We start from the raw sequence: 23,608 nt of genomic DNA, 5'->3' as shown, positions 1-23,608 counted from the left end.
GAAGTGCTCAGCAATCATAACAGCAAAAATTAGGAGCAATCAGGCACCTTTCAGGATTGTGTTCCATCACAGAACATAAATATTGGGTAGCATTACAAATGAAGGGCATAAAACAAACAAATGAATTCACATATGATAAGAACTGGTGTACAAAGGTTAAAGAAAATAGATTACTAATAAGTGATACATACGACAAAGGCAGAGGAAGACAACCAGCCCAGAAAATTAATCAGCATATAAATTAATCTTCTTACTCAAGAACAAACTGGAATTGGAAGTATTGGTTTCCATATACCAGAATACTAGAACTTTCTGCTGGAAGAACACTAACATGGTATAGCAGAATTCTGAACTCCTGAGGCTGATAGAGATTAGAATTAGATAAAATGTGAAACGTTTTTTTTCCTTTTTTCTTCTTCTAATTTTATTTTGCTAGTTCAACAGGTCTCGCTTAGCTCTTTAGAGATGATAACACCTTTGTCTGAATCTTGACTGGTTTGCCTGTTATTTAAACAGGAGCTCTGAGCACTAAGATTAAACTTAAATGGTTATAAAGTTTACAACTATTTATACACCAAAGAAGCTGTACCCACAATGTTATAAAAGGAGATGTAAGAGAAAAAGAGACATGAATACAAAAACAGTGGCTGGTATTTATGAATTGATGTAATTAATATCCTATATTTATTCCCTTTCTCTCTGCCTGAAAAGTTCTAGATTTAGACATTTACTTACACAAATTAAAATGCTTTCTTCTTGTAGCTCATCCTGCATTCTACCAGCTTACAAATCATATCTTGGAAAGACACCATTTGGACATTCCTTTGGACAAGCACAATTCATTCATTCATACAGCCAAACATCTGAAAAATGTGACATACTCATTTCTCTCACTAATGGGCAACCTAATGTATAACAATTTGCTTTGTTACTATGCAATCTACATATTCCAGATACTTTATTTAACAGGATGAGTAAAGACTAGCAGAGCACTTCAGTTCCCTGCTTGACCAGATGAACTGTCTGGCAAGCAGATCGTTTCCACACTGTGAACTAGAGATCAATGTGAACAGTGCAGCACAGTACCAGCCCAACTGCACACAGCGTGTAGCCATAGTATGTGCATTTTGCCAAAACCTGGCAAGCCTAATAAATGAGGTAAAGCACCAGGACAACTACAACATTAGGACCATGGCTGTTCTCATCTTCCAACTAAGCTCAGGTCTCTGTACCATGCTAACTTTACTACTGTTTCTTCCTCTGTTCCCACCTATTTGGTAGAATGTCATCTCTATTTCTTCTTTTTTATCAGCAAAATAAGGATGAATATTTGTCCTCCTCATGGATGAACTGAGGTAATTAATTTCCTTTAGCCAGCTGTTGTGGCCTCCTGTTACAAAAGGAGCCCTCATCTCTTTATTCTCATGCACGTCCTTCTCTCTAGGTACTTCTACAAATTTTCAATAGATTGGAAAATATACATCTCCAGAGAACAATTTTAAATTACTTTCTTATATCCCTAATAAAGTTTATAACAATCTTTTATTTTTATATTTTAAGAGATTTACAGTAGCGTACTTTTATTTGTATTTTATAGAGATAGAATACTGAAGCAAAACATGCCCTCTAAAGCTACAAATATCCTATAAACTTAATTTATAGACAATCACATGCTGTCAACATTAAAAAATTAAATAGATCATAACAGGGCTGGAATTATTCACGATTACTTTAAAATGGAGTTGAGACATACTGAGTACAAAAAGTTTTAAAGTTAGCTAAAGCATAATATAAAGGTGCTCGGTTTTATTTTTTCCTTATACTTTTCTAGCTAGTAATGGTTCACAGAAAAACTTCCAAAAAGAAAGCACCAATGATAAGGGTAAAATGCAAACAAGTTAGAACATCTCTGAAACTCTGCAAAACATATTGGTCTTCACCTAGAAAGGTGAAGAGACACTTTAGTGTCTTCACCAGTTAAACAGAAAGCTACCTATCTGACTCATCAGATCACACCGGGAACAGCTATTCTCACACACCTTTGTAACTACAAACTTCCTTTTGTTTCTCAGTTAAATGTGCCCTTCACTTGGGGAAGTCCAAACTACTCCTTTGTGTCTCTTAAATCAGGCCAATTTGAGTATCCCATTTATAATCATAAGTTCATAAAAGTGGTTTGATCCAAGGAAATGAGAGTGAGCAGTTACAACAGGCAAGTTTTGTTACTGCACCTAGAGAAGGGATTTTTCACTACTTTTAATTCTTCATCTAAGAAATTCTCTATAGAATATACAAATGAAAATAATTTTATTTCAAGCTGCTTTGTGCAGCATAACTCAAAGAGATACTGCAGCTGCTATCGAACAGGTTACATACTTCCCTAGAAATCTTTATAGCCTAATTATATTGTGCCCTTAAGGTGTCTTTCTTTGCCAACCTGAGAGGTACCCCTACCATGCCTAGAAGCAGTGCTTCCTCGACCGGACAAAATAAAAAGTCTGTATTATTTAAGGTTGTATGCATGACAAAGTGAATTTTCCAAGTAAAATGACATATATGTAACCATATTAACCTGAATAATTATTCAGTTTTGATTTAAGGTTAGACTACTGACACTGAGGATCATTGTACATGTTGCTTTTTGTATGGGAAAGGCAGGCAACTGTTGCATGTTATGAACAATTTCACTGAAGATTAAGGGGGTACTAGAGTGCAAAAAGGACGCAAGCAAGGTCACAAAGGAACATATAGCTGCAAGTCTAAGAATCTGAAGGATAAAGTGCAAAATTTAGGTCACAAGAACTAAGGCCTCAGGCACATGGGCCCAAAGGAACACTGTTTCTCAGTGAGTGAGAACAGCCAGTGCACAGAGCTCTTACCTCCTCATTGATGACTGTGTTCTTTTAATTGACGTGCAGTGGAACACATATACATGGCAATTTTTTTCTATACCTATTTCTCCTAGTGCTGTTCTCTACTAGTACAATACTAGCAAAGATCACACACACACTAGCATTGTCACCAAGACAGTAAGACTAGGTATTAGTTTATGTACAAGGGCTGGGAGATAAAAGGTGAAAGTGTCTTCTCTGACCCCTGGGTTAGCCTATGCACTTCTACATCTCTTATCTAAGAGTCTGTAGTAAATGCTGGTGGGATAATATCAGCAGATTCAGATAACATACAAACTACGTGATTAGCAGCTGTGAGGACTGCTACTGAAAACCATAAAAATGCTATATCCTTAGGGCTTTCCTAGAATGGCTTAACTTCAGAAACATCAGAGAGTTCAGTAAGTCTATTAAGATTTACTAAGATATTTACTTTTCTTTACCTATTAAAAAGAAAGATCTCCCTTTGACCTTTCCTTCTATTTGCCTGACATTCTCTTACAACAAAACACCTCAGTGCCAGTCAAAAATAAATTCCAATTTAACATTTTCCACTATAAGCCTTTATGATGTACTATAGATATTTGACAGCATGTTACCTAAACAATTCTTGCAAAAGTGCCAACATGTAATCTTAGAGTTTAAAAGAAGAAAAAAAAGAAAAAAAAAACTTAAGCAACTACTCTTTACTAGTTACTCCACAGCCATTAAAACCGTTTCCTGAAATTAAGTTACTACACTGGTAAAACTACTTAGTGCTGCACGTTGTTTTCAGATCAACAGATTAGTATTTTTAAGCCCTCCATTGATTCCAGGATAAGAAACTGTACGTAATTGCACAAGGTCCTTCTTCCTTAGCCCTGTACTTCAGATCTGCCTCACCTTGACAATCCTGCTGTAAAATACAAAAATGGATGTACTACGTGTGACCAAAGATCTGCATGGTGACATTGGCCTGTGCAGTTCCTAATGAAGTGTATATATGCACAGAGCATGCAATGATGGTATTGTCTGATATCCTCGCAGCTGCCTATCACTTCTGTGGGACTTCACAGATCACATGTGCTTTCTATGAGTGCAATAAAAATGAGATTTTAAAGAAAGAAGTTCCTTTAAATTAAGGAACTTGCACACTATCTATCTCTCTTGTGCAGTTGGCTTAAATTTTATCAGGATGTCAATCATCGAAGCTGTGACTTCTTCCTGTACCATGAAATTCTACAGAACCCCAATTCTCAAAAATTCTTCAATTCATATATTTTAGATTAAAAATTAATCAAAGCTTTGCACTACTCATTTATTTCACCTAATTAGATTTGATTAGATTTCCTGAATTAGGTTAATTTTTTTTAAATGAAAGAAATGTGATTCTCTACATAAGCTTTTAGCAGTTTTTTTTTGTTTTTGTTTTTTTGTATAGTACAACTCAACATTTTGTACTTCACCATAACTCACAGAAATTTTAACGTAGTTTGGAGATTTCTGGAAAGAATCTAATCCTGTTCATAGCCATATGGAAGAAGTAGAGGATGCTCACTTTAGATTTTGTATTAGTCATTATTCTTACATTTGGCTATTACCACCATTTGTCTGAGTGTGATGACAAAATTGCCAGAAATAGGCAGCTTCACACATGGTATGAGATGTCTCGCTAGGATATATTCCTTCTTCTGAGTCGACAGTTACTATTTGTAGAGTATTATATCTTGTTTTTACCATTCAACACAAATGTTTTAAAACGTGCTTGTAGGAGTCCTTTAGGACATAGTCCCACTCTCACAGAAATTAACAGAAAAACTCCTACTGATTTCAGGCCCGTTACCAGAAGAAACCAACCAAAATACTTCCCCTTGCAATTTCCCTTTTTGTCCTTTGAGAGTTTTTAGCATTTCCTCACCACCACCTCTTCTCTTTTTTTCTTTTGGGTGTAGGTCACAGCCAAAAATCTATCAAAGAGCAGACAGAGACTTCCTGAATCACTCTTAAAAGCTCATGCTCCACATCATTCTTACCTCTCTCCCTCCCACTTCCTCCTCCCTTCCGTCATGAACATACTAAAGAACAACTTTAGTGGCACGAAACATTTCCAAATATTATTCTTCTAAGTTTAGAAAGTAAACCTACTCAACAGTTTAGAGCTACGCTTTGTGTTTCTGTGCATTATCAAGCACTTGACCCAGACTCCAGGGTAATTTACAGCTATAATTTTTCCATATTCACATAGTTCATCCTAGCTAGCTTCTACAAGACAGCTAGCACAATCTAACCATCACATACACAGTGATGTAGGCAGCCCTGAGAAGCAGCTGAAATTATTTAGTAACACTTAAGAAAATTTCTCATTTCTGTCACGAAAACGATGTCTGGAATCTTCTTGTCTTTGGTAGCATCAAATGATAAATGTAGTCATCTTTACATGCAAGAGGGCCTGAACCTGATACTACAGTGTTCTGTCAATGTACATCCATGGAGTCAGAATCAAATCCCTGTCCAGAGTGCTGAAATGCATGTGTGGTTTTTTTTTTTTTTGGAAATATGTTAAATCTTCTTCTAGGTTACCAGTTGAATCTGCAGCTTTTAATAATTAACACAAATTTAAATGCTTATTAAAAAAAAAAAAAAGTTGAAGAAAATTTTAGTTTCATAGATTAAAAATTTGTGGTAATGTCTACCTCAGCTTTCTTCTTTTGCATGTTCTTCCAGCTATTCAAACTTTTTATTTCTTGCTAACACTCAGCTCTGATTATTGTCAACAGTTTCTGTTCATACTCAGCTATAGAACTACTCTCAAATGTATCTTGAGGAACTTGGGATCCATATATCTACTAAGTACCTACCCTTTATATAAAACATAGTTTTAGATCTGCACAGAACTAAGGATAAAATAAGATGTACTTCGGGAGCTGCGTACTTCAGAAGCTGCCCAGGTAAGGACTGTGGAAGATGAGGAGTGAGATATCTTGCTTGAATGTAATCATATTTTAGGTGTATTAACTACCTGCAGGAACTGAATATCCAGATCTCCAATACCAGAATCTAGCATCTTTTGCTCATACTGCTTTCAGCTACAACAAGAAAAGCGTAAGAAACCTTTGTCTCATTGATAGAACTTCAACTAGCTTAGTACTTTGGGGTTTTAATACAAAAATAGAAATTCAAACTCAATTCTCACAATCTATACCAAAATAATTAAAATATTTCTTATACATTCTCTTAGAGTCATGGATGAATTACTTATTGTCAGTATTAGAGTGCCCTGTTACCATGACTAATGTTTTCAGTATATACTGCATGCCTGAGATAGAATTATTGGTACAAGTACCCTGTGATTTATAGCAGAAGATTTATAATACAAATCACCAGTAGAATTTACTGGTATCACACTTGTAACACCTCATTCCCTCCCCTAGTTTTGCATTAACAAGGTAAGGTAAGGGAACCAAATCATCTTTTAATACTCCTCTGTTTCTAACATAACACATTCATTCGAAGACTGCTTAGCTTTTGTTTCTCTTAATATGTTGTTAATGCTCTCTTTTCATGATTCCAGGCAGTGTTTTAATTTGTACTGACACATCAAAGGAATATGAAAAGCAAATTTAAGACTCTGGGATAAGGCTAATTAAGAACCATGGGATCATTTAGGTTGGAAGGGACCTCTAGAGGCCATCTAGTCCAACCTCTCTGCTCAAGTACAGTCAGCTAGAGCAGGTTGTCCAGGACTGTGTCCAGCGGAGTTTTGAATATTTCCAGAAAAAATCTGCAGCACATGCCCTTCATAGCCTGTGTTATATCCATTTGCTCATTTTCTTCACAGTGATGTAGATGGCAATGCTAAAGATGACAAGAGCAAGAATTCAGCCTTTGACTCTAGCATCTACAGAATAATTTTCATGACATTATGGAACCAGAGCCTTGATTTTTTTAAAAGCAGACCATGATTCATTCGGGAAGTTACTTCCTTGAAATCTAAAAAGGTGTTTTGTTTGTTTGTTTGGGGGAGCAGGTCCCCCAACACACACACACCCCTTTTTTTTTTTCCTTCCTTTTTTAAAGAAAATAAAAACAAAGAACCACTTAAGATTACTTCTTCTATACGCAAAACACTTTCAAAACAGTTTGAAAGCAGGCTCCAACCACTCAGGTGATTCTCTAAATCAGTTCCTATCACAAATCTTAGTTTTCTAACAAATCTTAAGGAAAACCTGCTTTAAAAATGGAATTTAGGCCTTAAATTTTAATCCAACAATTGCTAGAAATATTAGTAAAAAAAAAAAAAGATTTTGGCAAAGGATTAAGTCCTTAAATAGCCTCAACTCTGAGATTTTCTGTACACTGTGAGCTGGACATAATACTAAAATAAGTCTCACAACATTCCTATTTCCTGTCAAAAAAAAAAAAAAAAAGAAAAAAAGACCAGAAAAATTCCTTATCTATAGTTAAGCTTTGCTTCTTGAAATATTTAACCTGGAAATTTTTAGAACCATTTTTTAGACTATTTTGGAATAATTTAATTTTAATGAATTTAATAAGAAATCTCTATCCCTCCCAAACTCACAAATTATTTATTGATGGCATTTCTATATACTCAGTTACAATGGAAAATGGAAACAGACTGAAGAAATCAGATATTGCAACATCTAAAATATAGTCTGAAAAGTGTGCAAAAAGAAATTGACAAATGCCTGGTATTAGCTGTATAATACAATAGGTGATAATGACATTCCTGGCAAAAGGTCAGCTCATCTCAAACATCTGCTAGGAATGAAACCATTAAAAACAACACAGTTTCATATTGTTGAGGTTTATGCAGACATTTGCTTCTGTTTTGGTCTCAGTTGGTTTGGACTCTTTGAACTTTATCCTCCAGTTGCTTTGCTTCCTGGTTTTTTTTTTTTTTTTCTTTAAAAAACTTTAGATCATGTCTAACACTCAAGCCCACAGTGACTAGCACTTTTGCAAATGTTGACCAGCTTTCTTTCATTTAAAAGATGTGCTGAATTTGTCTGGTTATTGATTAAAAGCAAACCTGGGCTGTATTTCAAGACTGTAACAATATCCGATGGAGTCCTATGCTGTTTCCCATTTTGTGAACGTTTTGCACAGCTCAACTTACGATTCCTATCTTCCTGACCAGTGTTTTCCATTTCCTTGCTTAAATCTCCCATATCACCAATTTTCAATTCAGTTCAAGGTTCATAACAATTAACCTCCCAGAAGCAATTACCGCAATACAGACTGTAATGTTTAAGAGGAATTACTGAAAGCTTCCTTTAGCCAAAAATTTTAGAAATATTTCATTATGAAATTTCACTAGGTGATTTCTAGACTTCAAAATGCTTTGCTACCTTTTCCTAAGATTATCATGAAGTTCTTCCAAGTTGCTTCATATCCAGCTCTGAGGACATGCTTGTAAGATAGGCTGAAAGTCAGCAGAGAAGACAGACAGCTCATGGATTGAACCTTAAAGTCCCTTGTCTTCACTGATGTAATGGACTTAGTTTCTAATACAGTAAGCTTCACCCCAGATATTTTTTAAAGTCAAGACGAATGAAATCAGATGTTTCCAGTCCCCCCAGAAATATGGACCCTAGATTCTTATCCTCAAAACAGGACAGGGACTGCATTTGTGTAACCTGGTTATCAGTTAAAATACATTAAGAGCACTGGAATTACAAATTATGATGCAAAAACAGCCCCATCACCCTGCATTTTTTTAATAGTCTCATTTCAGATAAAGGGACCAACCTTGGATGTACAATAGCCATTGAAATACATTGGAATATTCCTGGGCTGCAAGAGCTCTGAGCATGAATAGTCTCAGAATAACAGTGGCTGAGAACTCAGGTCTCCTCCTGAATGAGTATAATGATTATAAAAACATAACCACTTTCTTAACTGCACACCTGCCTTCAGAAGCAGGCATTCACTACAGGTCCCTAATGGCTGGAACTGGCTAGCACACAGCTCTGATTTAAGCATCTATATAGTCTAGAGCATCAGATATTCAGAACACTCCCTATCCATCACACACAGATCCTTATTCAGTATGAAATAACAACAAACTGCTTTTTCTTCAGTGAGTCTGTAAAGATCCTAAGTTGTTAGCTGGGGAACCTGGCACTCGCATAATCAATCTGTTAACAGGAGAGGCAGGGTTGGAAAAAACAGGAAGACTGGCATGCCTCAGGATGCCCTGTGACAAGAACAGGCACCAAGTACTTACATATCAGTAACACTACTTTGTTTCTCCATCATGGCTCCTCAAGGAATACACATAGCCTGGAAACGAGCTGGAAGCAAAGACAAATGTCAGGAGCTAATTACCATCCCAGTAAATGGATGCCTCAAAAATTCCCATCCCATGCCTCATCCAGCTCACGCTAGACTTTTAACATATACCAGCACTCACAGAATATGTTGAACATGGTGGACTGAATCTATTTTGAAATTTTATCCACATGATCTTTCTACTATCCAGCGTGGAGCTTTTTAATGGAAAATAATTTATTGAAGTAAGACAACCAATTTCTGTTAATTCTGGTGTGGCTAGATCTACACTGTAAGAGCTAGAAGCACTTCCCAGACCTAACGTTAACTCCATGTCAGAACAGGGCAGGAGCTCTAAGCACCCCTGTGTTCTTCATATAGCCACACTGACTCTACTATCTCTGAAAGTAATAAACCGTCTCTGCCAAACAGTCTAAACCACAGAGAGATGTTACAGCATGTAGGACTACAATCAAACTCATTTACACCTGGATTCTGTTAAAGCCCCTAATACTGTAGCCTTAAAAGCAAGGATAGTTAGAAAATTTTGCTATCTGCCACAGAACAAAAGTCTTCCGTGAATCGTTTTGTCACTTTGCACGTTCTTTTGATACAATCTAGACTTTCTGAGTGAAAAACATGAATATAACATTCATTCTTTTTCGTTATATTATTATATTATTATTCATTAAGCCAAATGAATTTTGTGTATGGGATTTTTAGACCCTCTAAATTAGTCAGGTGTTAGCTAACAGTAACTTAAAAGAAATACAGTAAGTCAAACAAAACAGGAAAGTCTACAGAACCTGAGGACATTACGAAAATAATGTAAGGAAATTGTGGTTCTGAACGAAAGACCCTTTAGTAGTAAGCTGAAATCCTATTTTACAGGCGTAACTTTCAGTAAGGGTCAGGAAAATTCATTCATTAGAATTACGGGAGGTAAGAGTTTCTTATAAATATTACAGGGCCATTACAAATTGTCATCAGTTTAAAATGGGCTTAAATCATGTTCATTAATTATTAAGCCTTACTTTGGCTTACTGATGTTTTTAATGGAATGAAGTTTCCTCAACTGCAGTAACATCACTGCTATCTATTTATAGACAGCTCATCTTTAGGTATAGAAGTGCCTTTTCATGGTGGTATCAAAGCTGGTTTTCCCTCTGCAGCAAGACTTCTAATCTTAAATGAAAGTAATTCATTACTTGGTGAATGAAAGAGACAGAACTGAGGTTACCTATGAATTTAATAGCATCCCAGGTGTTCATTCACAATACTATTGATAAAACAAATTCAGGTTTATAGGTTTTTTTTTTTTAACCTGCTAAAGAGAGAATACATTCTCTTTGTTTAAATTTAATAAGGCCTAAGAGATCTGAACAAATGATGTCCAGAAAAATAACCTGTTGCTCGCTGCCAATCTTTCCTCTCAATTCATCTAGGCTATTGACTTTAAACATTTTCAAGTGTAAAGTCCAGCTTCATGAATTTGTTCATTTTATTTTTCCTTCTCCTTTCTTACCTTAAAAGAACTTTGCTTCCTGCCTATCTTATTCCTTCTAGTTGCTGGCCGTTTGTATCTTTACCAAGAACATTCCATCATATTTCCCACATGCAAAAATGGAAAGACTGATAATTCCCCCCCACCCCTGCCCCCCCCAAAGAGATTTCCTCTCTGAAATAACCTCAAAACCAGCCCAATAAAATGGCTACTAGACAACCTGCAGATAGTTTATACCAACAGATACAAAACACTAAATAGAAGTGCTATCTGTCTGAGCAAATTATGGTTTCTGTATCTCACTATTCCTATGTGTACAGAAGCAAGAACTGCAGCCTTATCAACCCCACCACTATCCATTCACAACAGTCCAAAACATAGCCTAAAAATATTACTCTTCAAAAGGGTAGAAAGCCTTCCAAAGAAAATTCTCATTTCAACACTGCAATTAACATAGGGTTTGTTTAAAAGGATCTCAAAGGCACTGTATCATATTGCCCAAAGTTCTTCTCATCCCCTGAAATGCTACTGCTTTCCAGAAAAATCTACTATTAAGAAAGTTACCATGATGAAAAGAGGTAAAATTTAGAATTCACTCTCCAAGACAATGCATTTATCTAAAAAATCCTAGCAAAATGCATCTGTGGTCTTAGACCGAACAGTTCATTCTCTGGGGAGATTAAATACAGAGGTGTTACGTAAGAAAGTACATGAGAACAATTCTTCTGGATTACGTGCACATCTAGAGGCTGAACTCTTTTTTCCATAGAACACCACAAACAGCAACCTGAAAATGAAAAAATAACAGCTACAGCAACATAAGACAGCAACCACAGCTTCAAAAAAACTGCCGGAGGTGAAGTCTCAGTTCCTTCAGCTTTATGCCATCTTCAGATAAAACAGCTTTCATTCTGACCTCAGCATTTGTGTGCGTCAGCTCTTCCAGTCCTATTTTTGGTTCACTCATCTAACAATATCAGTGTCCTAGAGAGTTCTGCCTGTTAAATCTAAGTGTACTCTCCTCAGTGTTTTAGCTTTTTGTAGTAAAGAATCCTCTTCATCATATACAGATCTAGGGGGTAACCATGGGCGTTGAATTGCAATAGGACAAGTTTTCAGTTAAATGTCTAGCTTTAATATTGTTATTTGCACAAATTTAGAATTAAATTGCCATTTAACATCATAGGACAAAAGATTTATTGTTTCCCTATAGAACAAACTGCCTGAAAAGCCCAACTCAGTATTATGTGCTTTCATGAGCCTCAACCAGCTTGATTTAGGTTTTTCAATGGAAGAGACATCTGAATTTATAATTCAATGTAGGACAATAGCAAAAGAGCTGGAAAGCGTTTAAATCAGTTAAATACTAGTGGAAACTCATGCCCAGACTTGCAGTTAATTATTACCCAAACCTTAATATTACCACCCAACAGAAAGGTCAATGTTTACCCAAAATAAGAAATAGAACTAGGCTGCCCTCTGTCAAGCAGTAGAATCTTTGAAATTCTTAAAATTAATACAGAAATCTTATTAGACACTGGAAACGGATGGGACAGGAGGTCTTGTAATTGTTATATGAAGCCTCCTACCTCCTTAGACCAGCAGTTACACCAAGCAACAGAGCACCCCAAAGGTCCCCTTCACAGCTACACTGTTTGTCAAGTGGAAACTCCAATTCTTCCACTGCCAAATACACACGTGCACTCCCCTCGTTACTCTTCCATTACCAGAAAGTATTGCTGCTAATCAGATAGAAATTTCTGTGGACAACAAAGCCTTCAAGGAAGCAGAACGGGGAGAGCTGTATATTTTCAACTTCCTATTAGCCACCATGTTCTTTATGTAGATCATTCCTACCCATCAGGCTAGACGCCCATCTGCAGATTATTAATGCCTTAAAATATCTTTCAACTGCTTGTGAAATGCTATGGATCTCTAAAGATTGATCTGTCTCTTCTTTCAAATGAGGGAATGGTGTCTATGAGGCTTTGCATAAACCCCAAATGACTCCTTATCATACAGCTCCTGTATGATGGTACTCAGACTGAAGTTCTGCCCCACAGACTTCGAGGAAGTGCTTTCGGGTCTGTTACCAGGCTGATGCAAAGGGATGAGGCGACAGCCTGGAAACATTCTCCCACCAGACATACAGGAAGAGCTCTTTTCAAGGCCAGAAAGGGACATCTCCTGCCCCAGAGTGAACAATCTGATGCTGCAGAAACTAGCCCTTTAAAGCTAAGCATTTCTCACTTTTCCTTTTAATTCAGATTCATTTTGGAAAAAAATACTTTGCACATTTTCTTTCAAACCATTGGAAATATAGGAGACTTAATTGGTCCTTTTAGCCTTGCAATGCAAGCTGTGCTGCTCAATATAAGAATACATACATGCACAAAGCAGTGTGGTTTTAGGTTTTGGTACAATATCATTAAAGTCCTATAAATGCTAGTATTTCATGACATCAACTACCAATAGATTGCACTGAATTAAAGCGAACTTTTCTAAGACCATGGCTATTGCAATCCTTACACTATTTCCAATACATGCAGAAGACAGAACTGACATACACACGCAAACAAAACTTGTCTTACAGTATCTCACTTGACAGAAGCAACTGAAAGATTTGTAATTGTTCAACCCACCAGTCACTGGGTTATCATGAATTCTTGTCATACAAAATCCACTGCAGAATAGTCTGTGAAACCTGAAGGAAGTTAACCTTTTCACATTATTAGGATCGTGAACAAGAGGCACATACTGGACCTGGAAGTAACTAGCCTTACCTGAACGGTGTGAATACAGCATAACTGTGGATGGGCCCCAAATACCTAATATCGAATGCACATTTCTGAAGCTATCAAATAAAGCAGAAATCAACTCTGTGACATAACTTGTCACATTCTGCCACAGTACTGTATTTTTTCTAAGATAATTCTATTCCTATATCACCAGAAGCTAATTCTATTCTTAGTAAACTTTTCTATAGAAAGGTAAACCAGGCCACTTTCCACAAATCAGTGTGGAATTTCACGTGAATGGCAACAGCACATATAAGAGTGCAAAACCTTACGTAGGAATCTATGACTAAATGAATCAAGTTCTCCTTTCCAACTGGAATAAACTCAGGTCAGAAAATATTTTAAGCTCCTGCTCTGTAACATTTGATAGTTATATCAAATCAGTTTCAAGTAAACTGTCTGTAGCCAGACACAAGGTCTCCAGAAACTCTCAACTTTCTAAGTCATTAACTTTTGAAACCTGAAGCTTAAAAATCCCATTGAACTTCAATATGAAGCCCTCAGACTGAAAATTAACATCAAAAATTCCTAAGTTCAGGAAATTCTTTGGAAAGAATACTGTGGTTATCACGTATCTTGTGATAACATCCTGAATGATTATTCATGGTGCCACCCATCCATGAATCTCATCATTAACATATGTATCACAAGATGGAAGAAAATTCCTTAATGCTACACCAATTGCCCACATAGCAAGATACCGATGACAGAATCATTACAACCACTTCAGCAATTTCTGAGCTAACACCGATGACCCAAAGCAACAATGCTGTTTAAATACAATTACACACAGAGCTACCAAGTTGATGCAACAAATGAAATAGAACATTGGTAATGGAGGAGAAACAGCAAATTAAACTGCAGTTTGATGAAGTGAAACTTCCAGTTTCAAACCACAGATGTTTCCACTTGTAATTAGGACATATGTTTATATGACCTGTCCCACATAAACACAACTGGGAAGGCTCCCAGAGGCTCCATGGTAGTTCAGTCCAACAGTCTTAGCAAAGTAGAATATCACTGTATTACTTGAAAAGCAGAATTAAATGTGTTTATTGAGCTGAAGACGTAGTAATCTCCTCCCAACAGGAACACAAATTGCAATTTATCCCTAGGCCTCTTTTAGGAAACATGCAAATTGGTGGAATTAGGCCTTACCATGTATATTCCATTTGGATATTTACACAGTTGAAAATTCACAATGCCGTTTTGACAACCATGAGATTGTCATAACCAATAAGGCATAGATTTCATTCGATAATATTTTAGAACTTCCAGCTTAACACTCATCTGCAATTATTCCACACTTGCAATATACTGAAACATCATTTTTCATTGTAAAATGAAACAAGTATTTTCAATCAACAGCTTCTAGCAACATGTAAGTAGCTCACATAATTACATTTTTTTCTTTTGTCTTCTATCCCCAAAGCCACCAGTTTATTTCAATTAATTTATTTCATTTCTAAAGGGATATATGAAAAATTCTTCTAAAACACTTGGATAGCTGTATGCCTAAAACCACAAAGCCTTGAAAGTTTGATCCTTCATCACACTTTCAGAATTTTCTCACACTGTATAGCAAGGTAGAAACTACAAACATACTGGCACTATTAGAAATATGCATGAAGCAGATAGGAAAGTTGAATTTGACAGCACACACTTATGAATCTCCAGGGGTGAACATCATTTCATCCACCTATAGCCTATTTTGAAACAAGCAAGGCTATCTTAGGATGACATCAATTTGCTAATACCAACAGTATCTCAGACTTAGCTCTTAAGAGGACACCTGGAAAAACTAAGGAGCTTATGACTTTCCCTATGGCTGCAAATATGCTACTGTGCCAGATCCATCTCTTAATCCCTCTTTTAGTTTAGATGGATCACAAACGCCATGCCACATTTGTTGTAGTGCTTGCTTCTCTGATTGATGACATCTATTAAGCTATCTGAAGTTCCTCTATTGCCTCTCTATGCTTATCCAATTGTTTCTGCTCAGTCAGATTGCATATTTAGCTCTTTCATGACATCGACTATTTTGTTTTTAAATACATCTTTTGGCAGAGTACAAAGAATGGACCTCTCATTAAATTCATCATTAAAACTATCATACAAATCTTATCAGAGAAGGAAACACTTAAAACAATGCAAGATTCCAGTGAATAGGACAGTTAAATTTCCTGCTTTCGTGCAATGTTCTGCCTTTAGAAACACAGACCCTAAGAACACAGACTCTCAACTTACAGATATTACTACATAAATTGAATGAAGGACACCACAAGAAGCTGAACTTCAAAGAAAAGCAGTGACTTAAATGATTTACAGAAGATAAACAAACAAAAGAAAACAATCCCTAGACTTAGCTCTTTAACTGCAGGCTTGCTGCTTACTCATTGCTAACAGGCTAGGAGTTCTTAGCTCTTTTCCTTTATAAATTAACTGCTTTAGCCACTTGGTCTTATTTTTTTCAGGAACTCTACTTAACATCACAGTTTGTATCTCCATTTGTTATGCTGACCAACCATAAGAATTGTATGAACTACCATGAAAATGTGACAAGAACTGTTCAATTGCTAAGGCTTGGGACATGGAAGAGCACTCCACTATGATAAAATAACAGAGTGAGCAAGAAAAATCATTGTAAAAGCTTTCCAATACTCAGATAGAATTGATATTATGAGATGCAGAACTTTCTGAAACAGATTTAAAATAGCAAACCTTAAATTGTGAATTAAAATTAGCAATTTTTGAGAAATTACTGCCAAGCAATTCTCTCTTCACAAAGGACTAAAGAAACTCCAACAGCACATGGTTGTTTCTCCCTCGCGACTGTGTGGTAGTTGTGTACTTGTATTCATGTGTTTTATACCTAACAGAATTTGAGCCTTCATGTACATTTACCTTACAATGGTTTTCATTATTTAAGAGCTACTAGAACGAAGATACCTAGCCTTTCATTACACGTGGAAAATATGGAAGATTGTTTGTCTTATTTCATCCAAACTAATACACATTGAAGAAGGCTTTCTATACACCAAAGTATAGGAAAAAAAAAAAAAGTACAAAATTTTTTAAAACTTTACTGATTTGCCAGGAGTTTATAAAGGAGCAATGATTCCAGATCATATCCATCTAGTTGATCCTTGCCCTGTTATATGAATAGTTCCAAGTGCTAGAGGAAGATGGGAACCCTGTGCAGGGTCCGTATGAAATCCCTTTCTCCATTAGCTGCTAAATTTTTGTCGCTGCCATAACTCACACTTTTCTCAAGAGCTCATCAATACCCAATCCCATTTCATATCTTGTTTAATACTGGAATCTAGCACCTACCTATTGGTTAGGTGTCACTTGTGGTGAAAGGACACAAATCCAGTACATTTCACATGTACAAATACAAACATGCAATGGTAAACTTCCTGTTTTTCAGATTTTTTGAGTGATAAGGTATTGGAAACTCCTGGTTAGAAGATAAGCTTTTCACTTACACAGTCTTGCTAGCCTAGCCCAGTACTGACTGCTAACTGGGTGCTTTGGACAAATATTATTTTTGTTCTAATATCTTCACATCTAATTAAAAGTCTAATTTTCAGTCAGATTGTACTTAACTAAACACTAGCCTGGAGCTACGGTTTGAGTGCGAGCCAGTGAAAATGAGACTGAATAGGAAATATAACAATTAAATTTCTTCTGAAATGGGGGGTTACAGAACAAGTATTTTCAGTTTTGTGGTGACCTTTAAGAACATATTGTATTTTCTGTTATAATTACCTCTTGTACCTTAAGGCATAACTGCTCTTATGATCAAGCTGGCAAGCAGCTGCTTGTATGCAATGTTTTCAGTAATAATTGCTATGTTTAGGAGTTTTTGTATATTTATTATTTAATACTACTAAGCTGATTAAAATTGTTTCAACATAAACCTGCATTTCAACATGTGTTTTAAATTCAAAACAATCCAAAATAATTATTTTTTTCATATTCTATTTTCAAAATGGTATCTACTTCTGAAGCACTCACTTGAGAATTCTTGTATTTTTTTTTATTTTATTCATATTCCTTTGGGATATATCAAAAAATTAAAACTTCCAACAACAACAAAAAAAGTATTTATTTCCAGAAAATAAAAAGGTATCAACCAATATCCAACAACTAGTCTTATCCTTCAACATTGTAAGAAAAATGAGACTTTCACTACTTAAATAATCATTTAAAAAAAAAGTTTAAAAAATAAAATACCAAGAGTACCAAAGCTTCAGAAATGATAGGTGTTACAAATATATTTTATACACACACACAATGATCCAGTCTGTTGACCCATATCACAATTTCAATTGATGACTATGGAGCTATACGTAATCTTGTTCTCATATTTTTTGGCACCATTATTATTGAATTCTGTCCTAGACAGTGGCATAACTTCAACAATTCTAGATAATGTGTATAATGCCTTGATTTTTTGCAAAAGATAGGCTGGACTCATCTTTGGTCCTTGATATCATCTACACTGTAGGAAAAACTAGGAAAGCTCTCTGCATACCACATAGCACTGAGGTAACAGCTGCTTTCTGGCTTTTATATACCACAGAAAAACACAGCTCCTTGCCCATCTGCCTTCAACTCGTCTCTCACCAACTATAGCCTAGCTGGTTTTTCTTCTAGATTTTTCTTTTGCAGTTTCGTGCCAGTTTAGGATTAACTGGCACATGATCCTCCAACAATAGAACATATTCACCACTTAGGGACTATTTTTGTTGTACAGAATCATGGAGATAATTTACATACCTTGTTACTCAGACTCTGAGTGCAAGTCAACAGTGTTAGACATAAATCCCAAGGTGAAGGGGATGACAGGATAGTCTGCTTCATTAGTTTGAGTTATTTGAACTTTATTTCAGTTTACAAACAGGTTGCTGCTCAAAGCCAAAGTTTAGAAACACGCTTTAGAATTCTTCCTTACTATAACCAACATGAAAAGTCAGTCTCAGAAAGTTGCTCAAACCTTAGTGGAAGCTCAAGTAATAAAACCTTTCTGTTACAAGGCACAATTTCTTACTCTCTGACAAAGTGTAATTATTGTTATACTAGAGATTCAATTTTAAAATATTTTTAAGAAGCCTCAGGATTTTTTCTTCTAGATAAGCCATTACTAAGATAAATTACAGCTTTCCTAGAAAATCAGCTTTCCAGCAACTCTACATAACTTAGAGAAGAACTATACCATTCCCTCTACTACAACATAATTAAAAAAAAAAAAATATTCACACACACACAAAAACAAGCTTACTTTCTTATCTCCCTTTTGTTGTTTTTCTTTTGCAGTAAACAACCATTACATGCAGACACAGCAACTTCCCAATTTCTGTCTGCCACTGGTGATTTCTACCAGGTGCAAGAAATTAATGATGCTTCATGAAAAACATGTGTGTGCTGTAGATCAGCAATGGGACTTGAAGGCAACTAGAATCTGTTGCAACACAGTAACAAAAAGGATCACATGTAAAATTAAATTAAACTTAATTATTATCAACTCATAAAAAATAATTCATACAAACAAAATTCTTTTATTGCTATCAAGAAAAAATTGTTTTCCAACAGGTATTGTTCAGCATATGTAGAGGTATCATTAAAATACTAATATTTTTTAAGTAAAAATGTTTCTTTTGAATTTTTTGAAATATATGTACAGAGTGCCAAAAATAGGCAGAAATTGCCTGTTCCTAAGAAAGCACCCTCCTAAAAAAAAATGGGGGAGGGATAGAAAAGGGAATTCATAGTTTCTGATTTGCATTTAATATAAGAGTTTCAAGCAAGTCCATTATTAACATTCTTTATCTGATTTTACAAATAAAGGTTCTTTTGTGTTAGCATATTTTGCTAGACTTCAACATTTAAAAGCAGATCAATTTGTGAATTAAGTTCTTGAAAAGGATACTTTTCATGTCTAGAAATAGAACAAAATGAAGAACTGAAGTAACTGAAGTACCCAATTGCAAAGGATCTGTCAACAATTCTTTTCATAAAGCCCAGTTCTCAAGAGGTTACAATTATCACTGCATGACATTTTTCAGGAAAATAATTTTGCCCTAGATGGCTTCTGTTGTACAGTGTTTTTTTTTTTTTCCCCTTCTCTTTAAATGAATAATGACAGTTCCCATATCTGTAAGAGGAAAAGTACACATTACCTTACAATTTATACTTCTCTCAACAACCTGAAAAGAGAAAGGACCTTAGGCTAGATTTGGACTACACTCATTTCTGCTTCTCTGATGCTTGAACTGAAAGTTTCACTATCATAAAATCTAATAATAAAATTTAGGGGTAAACTCTGATATCATTCTTAGCTTTGAAGATTTATCTGTGGCTTGGATCATAATATTAAAAAAAATAAATAAAATAGCTTTAGAGTAGCTCTCCTAAACTAGTTAAATAAAATGTGTTTTTTTGTTTGTTTGTTTGTTTTTCACGCATCCATATACTCTCTCAAAATTTTTATGCCAGTAATGCAAAGCATCAATTGTTTGGGGAAGGAAAGAAATGCTACTTGACCTCTTATTTCATGGCTTAAATAAATCAAAATTGACAAGAGACAAAGATAAGTCATTTGCATGTTTGCATTCTAAATCATCGGGGGAAACATGGCAAGGCTTTCTTGTTGCACGTTATAACAACTATTTTTATAGACTTCTGAAAAGGTTAGAAATAATAACAATCAATTTTAAGTTGCTTGTCATTAGTTGAAATTTAGAATAAACTGACATATTTGTGGTGATATGCAACAGTTTCCACGTTTCTGAAAGTTCCTATTTTCTAATTTTACTTTATCCTTTTATACTTAAGGGTTTTGCCATACATTCTTTAGAAAAAAAAAAAAGTTTTTCTAGCTTAAAAGAGGGGCCCATAGCAAATGTTAGAAATACTCTTGATCATCTGTGCTTATCTGAAAGGATTCAATATATTAATTATCTACATTGTGGAACTGTTGTACTTCTTTACAAACACAGCTTTTTAGACAGTCTGAGGCTGGAGTACGTAACAGGTTTAAAGAGTTACAATTTCTAGCAACTTCCTTAGCTCAGATCTTTTCTGTACGCTGAAGACAACTTAATCCATCCCATACATAATTCTCAAGGTCTTTTTAATATGCAACAGCCATGAAGGCATTTTTTTCTTGTTATTTTCTCCTGAATCATAAGTGCACTTGGCAAGAATTCAAAGCATACATGGCTGCTGATGTTTCATACGCTGGCAGAGGAGGTGAAGGTTGAATCACTCTAACACTTCGGAATCGATTTAGAATAGCTCTTACAGGTTTGGAAAAAGCTACTTGCTCTCCCAGCTACAGAAATGTTACACTACACCCCTACAGACTGAAAGAGATATAGATATACAATTGACGGAGAAAGCTATTGTACTTCATCGTACACTCTATTCCCTGAACCTTGGCAACAAAGGAGGAGTTGAACCTCCTTTGTGGGAGGATGATTATTGAATTGCGCACCTGGCATGCACAAGGCCTTTCTGTCCTTCATTGATTGCTGTGGGCATCAGAAGTGAACGAAGAAGGGGGAAGATAAATTGTTCTAATACTCAGTTTCCCAGCAGATAAGCACTGAGCTGGGGCACTCTTTCCTGGCTTCAGGTAGACCTTCAGATATTTTTTGATTTCTGGAAGAAGTTTATTTATATTCAGAGCCCTTAAAATAAATATTACCTCACTTTCAGCTGTCTTAGAGTAACTACATCCCTCTTTCTATAACAAAGCAGTAAGCTCATTGTCTTGCCCAGGGCCATAAACTTCTCCCCTAGCCCAGGGGCTTTACAAACCTCCTGTTTTAACTATTATCTTGAACGACACCTTCCTCCCCCCTCAGAGCTGCTGCAGCCTGATCTGCAACCCCCTGCTGAGTCCCCACCTGCCCCCTCCTGTCAATGTTCATACCTTCCAGCTTGCCAGGGGCATCTCCTAACACCAAACACCTGGGTCTCAGCCAGCTGGGACAGGAGCTCTGCCTAGCCTGCTCCTTCGGACTTCTAGTCACAGGCCTGAAAGAAACAAGCAGTTGAGTGTGCTTTGGATTACTTATGGTGATATTAATCTCCCTTCTCTAAAGATTAAGGAGCTAAGAAACTAAAAGTTTGGGGGATTCATGTGCAGTTCTGAGTACTACAAAAAGAGCTTCAGCCATAGAGAAAAAGATTCTTAGAAAACTAACAGAATTCCTAAATGTGCTTTCTCAAAAGATGCAAAAAAAAAAAAAAAAAAAAAAAAAACTATTTAGCTCAGTATTTAGCTACTACAGGGAACTGACTGGTAGGCATTGAAATTTTTGTTTTATTATTGGTTAAAAATGGCCTTCATTCAGAAAAGAAGCTGTTTGGAAAATAAAAATATGTATATCACTGAGGGCTTTCCTTCTTATATAAAATAAATAATAGAATCAGTTTAAACAATGATTATTTTTTTCCCCACTGGTGAACCTGTTTTTGCTATGACTTCCTTACCTGCTTCTGTATCATTCATTTTGCCTTTGGAAAATACCGTGGAGAGTATATAATGTGAAAAATGAGCACTTCTCAGGTACTGCGATTTTGTTTTCTTTTACATATTTGGACAGTCAAAACCTGTGGAAGTTGCTGTTTTTTTTTTGTTTGTTTGTATTTGTTTGTTTGTTTTAAACCATATGCATACTAACTTATGTCTAGCAACAACTATCTGATCCAAGCAGCAAAGAACACCTTCTCCTGCACATCTATGTCCATCTCAGCCCCATCCTCATCTGCTATTAGTCTGTAATGTAGAGGGGGAGGAACAAGCCTGTATTCCAGAGCTCCCAAGCTAAACTCGGTGTTTTAAGTGATTCAGCTGCTTTAGCTTTTTGCAGCTTTGGAATTTTTCTACCGTAGAAAACCGAGATATACTAAGGATACACATTCACTTTTCTTAATTAGATATGGACAGTTTCATTTAAATGTTCTCTTTGCTCCTCACAATTTAGAAGTGGTCAACTAAGTTGCAAAGTATTTTATCACCAGTTAACAAACAGTAAACTGTAAAGGACAAATTTTAACACTCCCTTATCTACACAACTGCTTTTGTTTATGTGCCTAACAAGTTATTGCCTAAAGAAAATCCATTCCTCATAATTCAGTCAAAAAAAAAAACGGGGGGGGGGGGGGGACAAAAAAAAACTACCACTGTTCAGATTGTGAGGAGATGCTTGCCCCTTCTGTGGTGAGAATGCCTGAACTATTCATACTATGATCATACTATTAACACCTGCATGAAAAGCTTGCTGTAAGTTTACTTTATAACTAGAAGGACAGCAAGCTTCTGGGGAGGGCGGTATTCAGCTGCTACAGATCAACTCGCTACCCATAGTTCTCCAAAATTTTCTTTATCTAATCTTATCTACTTTGGCTGTGAAAACTGTATCAGATCATGCTTTTAAACAATTACATTTAAGCACATGGCTGCCAAGTTTTACTACCACTTTGGATAGGATGGTGGTAAGAAGATTCTAGAAAAAATGTTATGTAATGACTCACATGGAGTTGTTAATAATATGGAGGTCAAAATTAGGTCAACTGTCTCATCACAAGCCCTTTAAATCTCATTTTTTTTCAGGTAACATATACTCCAGCATTACATTAAAGGCACTCAGCCTTCACTCTGTTATGTTTTCTTGTGGTTGGTTGAACTGGCCCTGGTACATTCCCTTCTAAAAGGCAGGGAAAAGCACAGCTGACAAGAATGTTTGTCAACAAGTACCATAGACACAGAATAATATCAGTTATAAACTTGTATTATGTGCTTTTTCAAGTACCCACAGCAGGCAACACAGCAAAACCAGTTTTGTTGAGATGGCCACAGATCTCAAGAGCAGTAATACCTTTGCCTGTTTTGTTAACCATGTCCCAGTCATCTAGTGACTAATCTTTTTGTTTTGATATTTTGTTACTGTCCAGAAGCTCTACAAAAGCTTACAATAAAATACAAATACTAATAAAAATAAAATTTAAAAAGCCTGTTGCCACTGTGCTTTTTTCTCTAGCTGGATTGTAGATTATGGCTGTATTGTACAACTTGTTCTCACTACTTCCCCCCTCCCCCCCAAAAATAAAAGGGAGAAGAAAATGAGAAC

General features: G+C 35.9%; 1 long non-coding RNA gene across 6 annotated transcripts in view; it reads right to left on the bottom strand.

Moving 5' to 3' along the window:
* Positions 1-23,608, bottom strand: part of LOC121071054 — a 223,795-nt gene that overhangs the window by 136,727 nt on the left and 63,460 nt on the right. The window contains exon 1 of one of the 6 annotated variants that reach the window (XR_005820349.1): positions 21,406-21,511. The exons of the other annotated variants lie outside the window; for them this stretch is intronic. This is a non-coding gene — a long non-coding RNA (uncharacterized LOC121071054). Of the gene's footprint in view, positions 1-21,405; positions 21,512-23,608 lie in introns of those variants that run through there. 6 annotated transcript variants of the gene reach the window in all.

This window comes from Cygnus olor, chromosome 5, assembly GCF_009769625.2.
Source record: "Cygnus olor isolate bCygOlo1 chromosome 5, bCygOlo1.pri.v2, whole genome shotgun sequence".
Taxonomy (NCBI): domain Eukaryota; kingdom Metazoa; phylum Chordata; class Aves; order Anseriformes; family Anatidae; genus Cygnus; species Cygnus olor.
Note: the sequence above shows the minus strand (reverse complement) of the source record. Positions and strands in the feature narration are given on the sequence as shown.